Source organism: Streptopelia decaocto (genome assembly GCF_964273445.1).
Source record: "Streptopelia decaocto genome assembly, chromosome: 1".
NCBI classification, from domain to species: Eukaryota; Metazoa; Chordata; class Aves; order Columbiformes; family Columbidae; genus Streptopelia; species Streptopelia decaocto.
This window is the reverse complement of record NC_138663.1, coordinates 8565831-8575625: the sequence shown is the minus strand read 5'-3', so window position 1 is coordinate 8575625 and position 9795 is coordinate 8565831. Positions and strand designations below refer to the sequence as shown.

The following is a 9795-nucleotide window of genomic DNA, read 5'->3' as shown; positions in this document are numbered from 1 at the left end:
TTCAGGACAGATTTGGTGGAAAAAGCACCGTCTACTGAGCACCCAATGTCCCTCCTTCAGGGACTTCTTGGGGTTGGGGGTTTTTAGAGGGAAAGGGTCTGTCTCCGCAGCCCAAGCAATGTCGAATGCTTGTTATTGAGCCCAAATCAGCCTGAAGCTTTCCATGCCTGGGATGACTCAAGTTGCTTCTGTCACTTTGCTGTGATCCAAGTCATCTGCTCTGAAGAAACACAAAATAATCCCAGTGATAAATATACAGAAGAAATTTACTCGATCCAAGAATGCACACCAATGTATAAATACACATTTTCTCTCCAAAAGTTTTTCTGTTTTGGGGGGTGTATTCCCAAAGTCTGTGCATGTGATGCTCTATCGCCGGCTCTGTGTACTGTCTCCATTATGTAGTACTCGCTATGAAACAGATTTTGGGTCACGCTGAGGCACCTTTTGGCTGGCTGGCTGTGATTTCTTGGCTTCTTACTTGGATGGGAAGAGTGGGGAACCTTAATTCCTACAGACTGACCAGTGAAAACACCCACAGGGGTCAGGGCTCTGGGTCATGGAAAGGTAGAAAAACCCACAGGGGGAAAGTTAAAAGAAAGGCACAGCTGGGAGAGTTCTCTTCCATTAAGAGAGTGGTGGCTCTCACAGGTGAGTGGGGCCACTCTAAAGGACCAACAGCCTTAAAAACGCCCCTGGGCACCCACGTGTGTTGTCCTCCCGCAGGGGGGCAGCCAGATCCCGCCACAGCCCCCACCTGAGGAGACAATCACCAAATGTGCAGGGACCTCGAAACATCATCCAGTCCAAACCCCCTGCCGGAGCAGGAATGCCCAGATGAGGTTACACAGGGAGGTGTCCAGGAGGGATTTGAATGTCTCCAGAGTAGGAGACTCCACAACCCCCCTGGGCAGCCTGTTCCAGTGTCTGTCACCCTCACTGAGAAGAAGTTTCTTCTCAAGTTTAAATGAAACCTCCTGTGTTTCAGTTTGTATCCATTGCACCTTGTCCTATCATTGGTTGTCGCTGAGAAGGGCCTGGCTCCATCCTCCTGACACTCACCCTTTACATATTTACAATAATTAATAAGGTCACCCCTCAGCCTCCTCCAAGCTAAAGAGCCCCAGCTCCCTCAGCCTTTCCTCACACGGGAGATGATCCACTCCCTTCATCATCTTTGTTGCCTTGTGCTGGACTCTCTGCAGCAGTTCTTGTCCTTCTGGAACTGAACTAGACGCAATATTCCAGGTGTGGTCTCACCAGGACAGAGTAGAGGGGCAAGGAGAACCTCTCTGACCTACTGACCACCCCCCTTCTAATCCACCCCAGGATGCCATTGGCCTTCCTGGCCACAAGGGCACAGTGCTGGCTCTCCCCCCTCCACACACCCTCTTCGCTTCCCTCGGGATTTCCACCCAGTAGGGCTTCCACACACCCCCCGGATTTCTCCACGCCTGACAACAAAGGAGGCGGCCGGGCGGTGACTCAGCGGCGGGCCCGCCCCCGGCCCGCCCCGCCGCTCCCCTCAGGCGAGGCCGGGCCGGCTCCGCGCGTGTGGCGAGACCGCCGGGCAGTGACTCCCTCAGTCAGTCAGTGAGCCAGCGGGCGGCTGCCGGGCTCTCTCCTCCCCTCCTCCCCTCCTCCCCTCCTCCCGCCGGGCGCCTCGGGATCTCCCTGCCCTCGTCCCCCCGCGCTGCCGGGCGGGCAGAGCCGCCCCGGCGAGGTAGGTTTTGTGTCTCCACACACAAAGGCGGCGGCGTTGGCGGGGTGGGTGGCTGGGGGAAGGCGGCTCCGTGTGAGGGTCCGCGGGGGGGGTCCCATTCCCGAGCTGTCGGGGTGCCGGGCGGGAGAGCGCCATCTCCGCTCCTTCGTTCGTGAGGGGAGATTCGGGGAGTTAATCGTTAACAGAGGGGAGCGGAGCAGCGGGGGAGCTGCCGGTCCCGCCGGCCGAGCCCTTCGCTGCTCCGCGGGTTTCCCCCCGTGTCTCGCCGGGGCCGTGGAGCTCGATGGGGCATTTCGGGTCGCCGGTGGGGCAACTTTTCTTCTCCGGTGTATGTTTTTTCTTACAGGGCACCCCCGCGGCCCGGTGGGGTCTGCGGGCTGCAGCCTGGTGGGGCTGGGGGCTTGTTGGGGGAGGAAGAAGAGGTGGACAAGGAAAACCGAATAAAAATATACATATTTTATTTCCTACATGTCCTGCCTTGCTAAATGGGAATTTAAAAGATCTGAACTTGTCATGCGGATGGTGGATGTTTCCTTACAAATCTTTTAAAAAAAGTAAAAGCGGGGAATGCTGCAAGCCCCGAATGTCTCGTCAGCTCCCATCCCTCCCAGGGCGGTTCTGTCAGAGTTTCCCAGAACGGCTCCGAGACTCCAAATATCCAGATTTTCCTCCTGTTGGTTTGAAAGGCGGTACAGCTGGCCAGGGTAACTGCGGGGATAAATGTCTTTTGGGGGCTTGCAAGGGGAAGGGGTGCAGCGCACTGTTTAACTTAACTACTTGTTTGCTTCTTCTGTTGGATTTTTTTTTTTTGATAGTTTACTGGGTTCTGGCATACGTCGGTACTGCATGGTGTTGCAGCACAGTGTGGTCCTGTAAGTTCAAGGCAATGCTTGTAGCAAACTCCAGAGAGGGGCAGGAACACGTGAGCTTTTGGGGGTTTGTTGGGAATTCGCATAGTCAAACAAAAATGCAACAAAACGAGGAGAAGATACTTCTGTGTAAGCATGATGTGGTCGCTGTGTATAGTTTGCGGTGGGAGTATTGTTGAATAACTCTCTGGCAGCGGTGCTGGTCTGTGTTGTGGTATTTATGTGTGTGCTAAATCCTGTAGCGCCAATGAGGATATTTAACTTTCATTAACTTGGCAGAGTAGTAGAAACGTGGAAGAATGTTGTTAAAAGTGGATCTTGTAGGTGTTCTGAGAGACATTAAAACCATTAAAACTGTCTTTAATCTCCCTGTGACATGAACAGGACACTGAGAATCTCTTGCTTTATTGATGGTTGTTTTCCTGTCAATATATGGACAAACAGCGTGTACTGTGAAAGTGATAGCTGCTTGCTTATTGTCAGCAATATTTGCTCAGGGACAATAAACAATTGTTTGCCGAGGTTTATTAAAAAGAACCACAAATGCTCCTAAAACAAAGCCCTTATTGTCTTAAGGCAACTGTGGGCCAATTTCACGCTTGGTGTAGTTCCACTGATGTCAGTGGAGTTTTGCCAGGGATGATTTTGGCAGGTGAAGTGTCACTTGTGTCCTTCAGAGTCCAAAATTCTCAAGAGTATTGTTGCTCTTTTGCCTCCAGCTCTTAAGTATTATTAATTAAAATGGTATGCTGATGCTTCCTGAAAGTAAGGTGTAGAGGTGGGAGAATCATCTCTTCACGTCCTCTAAATCCTTTTGCAATTGCCTTCTCCTTTCTGATTTAATTTACTCCCTTCCTTCTTTTTCAGTCTCACCACCTTTTTTCTACTTTCAAAATTAAGAAGTTGCTCAGGACTCCAGCTCACCATTAAGCACTTAAAGGTTTTGAGGATAACTGTGTTGAACTGCCCTACAACACCACAGCACAGCTAGGTGAGGAGCTGCAGTTCTTAGATGTTTCTCGCATACTCCTTTTCAAACTGATTTGTGTGGTGGCTGTGGCCAGTGCATTTGCTGAGGTGGCAGATTGTTTGACACAGTCACACACAGTGAAACAGCCAGGCTTGAGAGAGACTCAGTGAGCAGACCGAGGTGGGGGAGTCACCGAGTCTTTACACAGTGCCATATACTTGGAGCATTGAGAAACAACTGGTTTTGAGAACACCCCTTCATGACATCAGTAAGAACGGGAAAATCATCTGAAAATTGCAGCAGAAGGGAAAAATGGAGAAAGATAGAAGGGATTATTCTTGTTTACTGGCTGTCAGAAGAAGAGTAGAATTGTTTAACTAGTAAATGGCTTTAATAGAACTTTGGCTTCATTAAAGTTAAAAAAATATTTTATTTAATAAAACTATGTTTATACTCAGTCAGTAGTATTAAATACATGTGGCCAACTCTGAGGCTGTTCTGGCATTGTGGTAGTGTTAAACAAAAGAAGTTTCAATGCTCAGATTTGCAGAGTCTCTGCTGAGCCATTTTTATATCTGACATCTTTGTGCTCTACAACTTTGGATCTATTTGCATCTCATAAGTACACAAAAAAGAACATGTCAGACACAACTCACAGCTGATACTGTTCTGACACTTTGGGAAACAGCAGGCATCAAAGAGCAAGATCCATGCACTGTCTGGCTTTGGAAGGGAAAAAAAAAAACATGCTTAATCCTTCTTTGATGCAGTGACCGGTCTAAAGTTTGTTCTGGTGTGTTCTTGAGTATCAGTGGAAGTATGGTTTGCAGCTTAATGTAGGTGTTACAAAGAGCCTGCAACTCTTCTGTATTTACTTAAAGAGTGTAGAAGTTGGGGTTTTGATGTTTAATTTTAACATAAGCCAATGGAAGGTTTCAGCTGTAGAAAGGGTCACAGGCTAACTTGAGCACAGAGCTGCAAATGTGATAGGAAAAATGTTCTTTAGGAGAAAGATAAATTATCTGCCTAGAACTACATTTCTCAATGATATTTCATTTTTCCACATCTCGCTTGGTCTTGTCAAGTGTATCTCGGTGCACGCTTCGTTTATATGAATCTCCTCAAAACTGTGCTGAAGTGGAAAGGTGCTGCATCTTCCCACTGTGGGGGAAACACCTTCCCTTTGCAGATGGGGAATAAAAGCTTAAGAAAGTAAATGGGTTGTCTGTGATTCCACAGGAACTGTGTAGTGATGCAAGAACTTGAACTTGTGTCTCCTGAACTATTGGCTAGTGCAGAAATGAAATAAATTCTGGCACAAAGGAGCAAGAAAAGAGTGAAGAGGCATAATCGTAGATGCACAGTATGAAAATCAGTTTGGTCACCTGGCTGTGATACAATTAGCAGCCAACTGCTTCTGCTACCAGCAACATACCTGTTGGCTTTGTTAGATCATGAAAAACATAAGGTTTTTGATCATAGAATCATAGAATGTTGTGAGTTGGAAGGGAGCCACAATGATCATCGAGTCCAACTCCTGTCCCTGCACAGGACAACCCCACACTTCACACCATGTGTCTGAGAGTGTTGTCCAATCTCTTTTTGTAATGATAAGTGCTTAAACAAAAACATTCAGCACACAGGAGAGAGGAAAAAACAGCAAGGGACACTTTTCTTCTCCTTTCTACACCTCCCTGTAAATAGTGAGTGCTGCTTTTAGTTAGGTTTCTGGATGGATCTTTGGGGAGGTCCTTTATCTGTCCTGTTGTACAGTTACCTGTGAACAGGTTCTGGCAGAAGGGCAACGAAGGCTTTGTGGAGCTGGGGGTGTTGTGGTGAGACCAGGGCTGCTTCTCTGTGACCCCAGCAACTGGGCGAGATGGTGCGAGTGCAGATCCCCACCCTGAGAGATGAGACTCGTGCTTCTTTTTAAAGGTGGTTTCTAAACGGGAGACTGCTCTTACTTGTGCTGTGCACAGACACTCTCTTCCTCTCCAGGGCATTGGTGCAAAGGACTGTGTGTGTTGCACCACAGCGAGGAGCTGCGTGTGGTAATTATCTTGTGACAAAAATCTTGTAGGGCTTGTATGTGCAGGTAGTGCTGACGTCTGCAAGAAGAGGAAGGATGTGGTCAAATGGAACCTTTTCTTCCCTCTTGTATGTAACTTCAAAACATCGGAGCGTACCTGCTTGCCTCTGTGTTTCATCACACTGGGAAAACTGAAGTTTGAACTATCACCTTTCCTTAAAGTGCTGTGGTTGACTGTTGTAATTGCGAAGTCTGTCATAGTTCTAACTTGAGTTTCAAAACAGGTTTCAAGCTGGCAGCCTACTTCTTGCGTTTAGGATAACGCTGTAAGTTTTGTGCAATGAAGGACAGGAAACTCACAGGTGCGAAAGCAGCATTTCCAAGGTGTGTTTATGAAAAAAAAAAAGGCAAAAAGATTCTTGAGCAGTTGTGTACGGTGCTCTGTCCGCTGGTCTGTATCACAGTTAAAAATGATATTTAAAACAATGAGATAATCTGATTTTTTTTTTTTTAGCCTGGCTCTGTAGCTGAAAGAGCAGGGTTTGTAGTGGCTTGTTGATTTTGCTTCTAGTGTAGGTCTGGTCTGGCTTGGAGTTAATCAAGCAGCTCATCAGCTTGCTTAGATGGGAGAAGGATCTTAGTTTCATGATGAGACAGGGAACACAAATGCAATAACCTTTGCCTTATTTAGCTTTATTTATCCTACAAACGAAACTCCTGGATTTGCTTACATTTTTTAAATTTCTCTGGCAACATGAAGCCAGAAGATTGTCTTTTTGTGCAAATACATGCTCCTCTTCAGAGAGGGATACCACAGTCATTTAGGAACAGTGGGACAAATTCCTTGCTTTTAGATGAGATCTATTTCTTTATTTTTAATTTATACTGCGATTTCAGGCAGTGTACATGCCTGCAGGATGAACTGTTAACTCCTCTGTTTTGTCCTTTACCAAATCTCAGCCTCTTATATTTACTGCCTCACTGTATGAGCTGCATATGAGTCCTATAGAGAACTGTCGTTACAATGACAAAGCATGAAATGTGCTTTAATGCCCTGAACAGCAACCTTGCTGCTTGTTGTGGTGGGATGGATCTTATTTTTTACCTTGTACCTAGGAATTATCCACCTTTCCTGTAAGCTGGAGAGCTAAAACCCACAAATGCTCTGAAGGAGTAACTGCCTTCACATATGACTTTGGTTGAAGCAGTCCCTCCGCTTTGCAGTCCAGTATATTTTAGGGAGGGGAAACTGAGTCTTGAAGCTGTTTGTTGTTGTGTAAAGGGAAATTTGCATTAAGCTCCTTTATTTTCTTGAATATTGAGAGTTCTCCTGTCCATCTCAGAAAGATGTTCAGTTCACCATGCTTGTGAACTCACCAGGTCTGGAGTCCGCTCTGAGTGGGAGCCAAACACTGCCAGTCGAAGGTATTTCTATAGCAATGGCATTTAGCTGGTCTTTCGGTGGATTTGCGAGAGGAGGATGATGATGGGATATAATAGAATGATTCTTTTAGTTCCTTGCCTGTAAAATGAATGGGCATTCATAAGACCTCACATACAAACACAGGCTTTTGTTCTGGTGCTAATAATAAAACAGAGTTCACAGCTCCGAGTAGTCAACACGACATGATGAGAAGTGGGTCAAGACCACTGGTGTGTGTATAACCGCACTCCTGATCTAGGCCAGTGCCTGTGCTAGATGCTTCTGAACAAGCTGAAAAGATTTAACAGGAGCTGGAGTTGACGCTGTGGGATGGGTGAAGTGCACTGCTAACTGAGCAGAGCACTTAAGGATGGGGATCAGAATGGATGGTCTTGAGTAGCTTTGCGTGTTCATATGACGACAGAGGAAAAGCTTTAATGTTTAGCACCTCTGGAGAGCAAGGAGTTTAGTTTGAGCCAAAGGAAATTTTCTTTTTCCTGGCAGGATGAGTTGCTGAGCAGCCCTTCAAATATGCTCACTGCTCTGCTGTTCCAACTGAAATATGTCTCTGCTACCTCCGTTTCCTTTTAAGTGTCATCAGGGAAACAGGTGACTTGCTGAGTATCCCACTGTGTTGCTGCTGCGTCCTTTAGACTTGTTGCAGTAGCTGAGCTCCTTGGTGGCCTTCAAGGAACAGTGGATATCTGGGGTCAGCTGTTGGTAGAGAAAGAAAACCAGTTTTCATCTGAAGCCACTGAGATTTTGGGGGGTTTATTTTTGGAGAGAATAGGGAGAAGTTTGATTGGGTTATGGTAGTCTTGCATTACATTGTGGGTTGTTTTTTTTTTCCCCCCTCACCCTAGAGCTTTTCCAGGTAACTTGACCTTGAAGATAAACTCTGTCATATAATATACTCATGTTTAATTCACATAATACTTGGCACATTACCACTGCCCCCTGAAAACAGTCTGGGAGAAATTTATAGCCAGTTTCGTGTGTCTTAAGAGAACGGAGGAAGGATGGGGAAACAGTCATGTTGGTTTGGGAATTATTTTTTTTTTTTTTATTTTGGTGGGAGGTGTTTTTTTGATATTCCTAAAAGTAAAGCAACTTTTTATTTTTTTCTTCTTTCTCCTGTGCCTTTCGTCACAGTGAGCAGCACAAGGACACGCTCGCTGTGCAGGAATACTCAGGCGTGGGGAGTCTTGTGTATTCTGGAAGGAAGCCCTGGACGTGCTTGGGGTTGTTCTTCTGCATGATATTTGTTACTACAGGTAGTAACTGCGGGGGGCAGGGTGGCTCTCCGAAGACAGTTGGAGCGTGCCCGTTACTCTTCATTTACCCATTCCTTCTTTCAAGTACAAGAAGGCTGAACAAGTCATGAATTTCTTATGCAAAATATGAGCGAACATATTCTTCCTTTTTTTCAGAAAATACCTTAAAAGCCAGCTTTAGAATTCAAGAAATTTAATGTCTCTGAAAAGCAGAAGGTATGTATCTCTTGAGGTGAAGCTGTATCCATTGAAAAGATTTACAAAAATATTTTTCTGAAGTTGCAATAAGTAGAAAGCCAGCCTTGAAGCTTGTTATGAAGACTGTAGTTTGTGAACGTCTGTGCCAGTCCATCTCTGGTGGAGGATTTAGTTTAAAAGGCTGAAGCATGTGTTAACAGATGCCATTGTATCAAAGCACTTTTTTCAGGGAAGCTCAGATCTGAGTTTCTTGAGGCTGTCTCGCTTTTCCTGTAGTTAGTGACTGATGAAACTGAGCAAAAAGAGGGAGAGGTTGGAGGCATCAGCTGGCTGTGTTACATGCTACATCCTTTTTCTAATTGTGCAAAAGTACCGTTCCTTTCAAGTTTCCTCTATAAACTCAATAATTTACTGAACATGCAATGACTTGGAATATTTTTTTTTTTTTTTTCAGTGTAGTATGTAAGCAGAAGAAAATAAATTTCCTTGCTGGAGGATGTGAGGACAAGTTAGCACACCAACTTAGAAAATAAGATTGCCAACTATTGTTTTGTTTCCCAGTAGCCTGAGGGCCCTTCCTGCAAAGCACTGTCCTACAGAGACAGTCTCTGCCCTGAGGCATTTACAGTTTAAATAGGGAAGAGAGAGTGAGTGAATGGACATTAGAGACACAAAAAGATGAAGCATGTTGTTTTATTTTTTTTTTGGTGACACTGGCTCAATGGTTTTGCAAACTTGAAGCAGAAAAATTTTTCTTGCACCAGAGAACAGTTTTGCAGTGAATGCTGCTGCTTTGCTAGAGAGACAGATTTTTACCAAAACTCCCAGTGTAGATGTAGCTTTATGTACCTATATAAAGGTACTTTGTCACTCATGTTCATTGCATTAGAGGAACATATTTAACACTGTAAGCTGCCCCATAGGGATCTATATACTTTGTATTATAGAAGCACTAAAAAGGCACCTCCTCAACCTTGTTACCTGTTTCCAGATATCTAATAGGATTAACAGATCCAAGACAACATGTTCCTTTAGCTAAATGTAATCCATTTGCTAGCTTCAGCCAAAAATTATTGCAGTAAGTAGAAACATAGGTCTGTATAGTAAATCTTAGGTTCAAATAAAACAGGGCTTAAAAGAAGTTAGATCAGTTTTTGCTGGAAAATTTCCCCAACTGATGTCACTTTTTTGTGGAATTTTATAGCAGACAACTCTAAAAATAGGGGCTGGTTTGAGATGCAGAGTCAGAGATCCTGTGATGCTGTAAAGGAACTGAGTGACGAACTTTGGAAGAGGGGAGAGTATTTAA

At 45.1% G+C, this 9795-nt stretch overlaps 1 protein-coding gene across 1 annotated transcript in view; it reads left to right on the top strand.

Annotated features, from left to right (window-relative positions):
* The first annotated feature begins 1572 nt into the window (after positions 1-1572).
* The window catches only part of FAM107B (family with sequence similarity 107 member B), a 63054-nt gene continuing 54831 nt past the window's right edge, over positions 1573-9795 (top strand). Inside the window, exon 1 of the mRNA XM_082070098.1 lies at positions 1573-1723. The gene's annotated coding sequence lies outside the window, so the exon portion shown is untranslated. The remainder of the gene's footprint in view (positions 1724-9795) is intronic.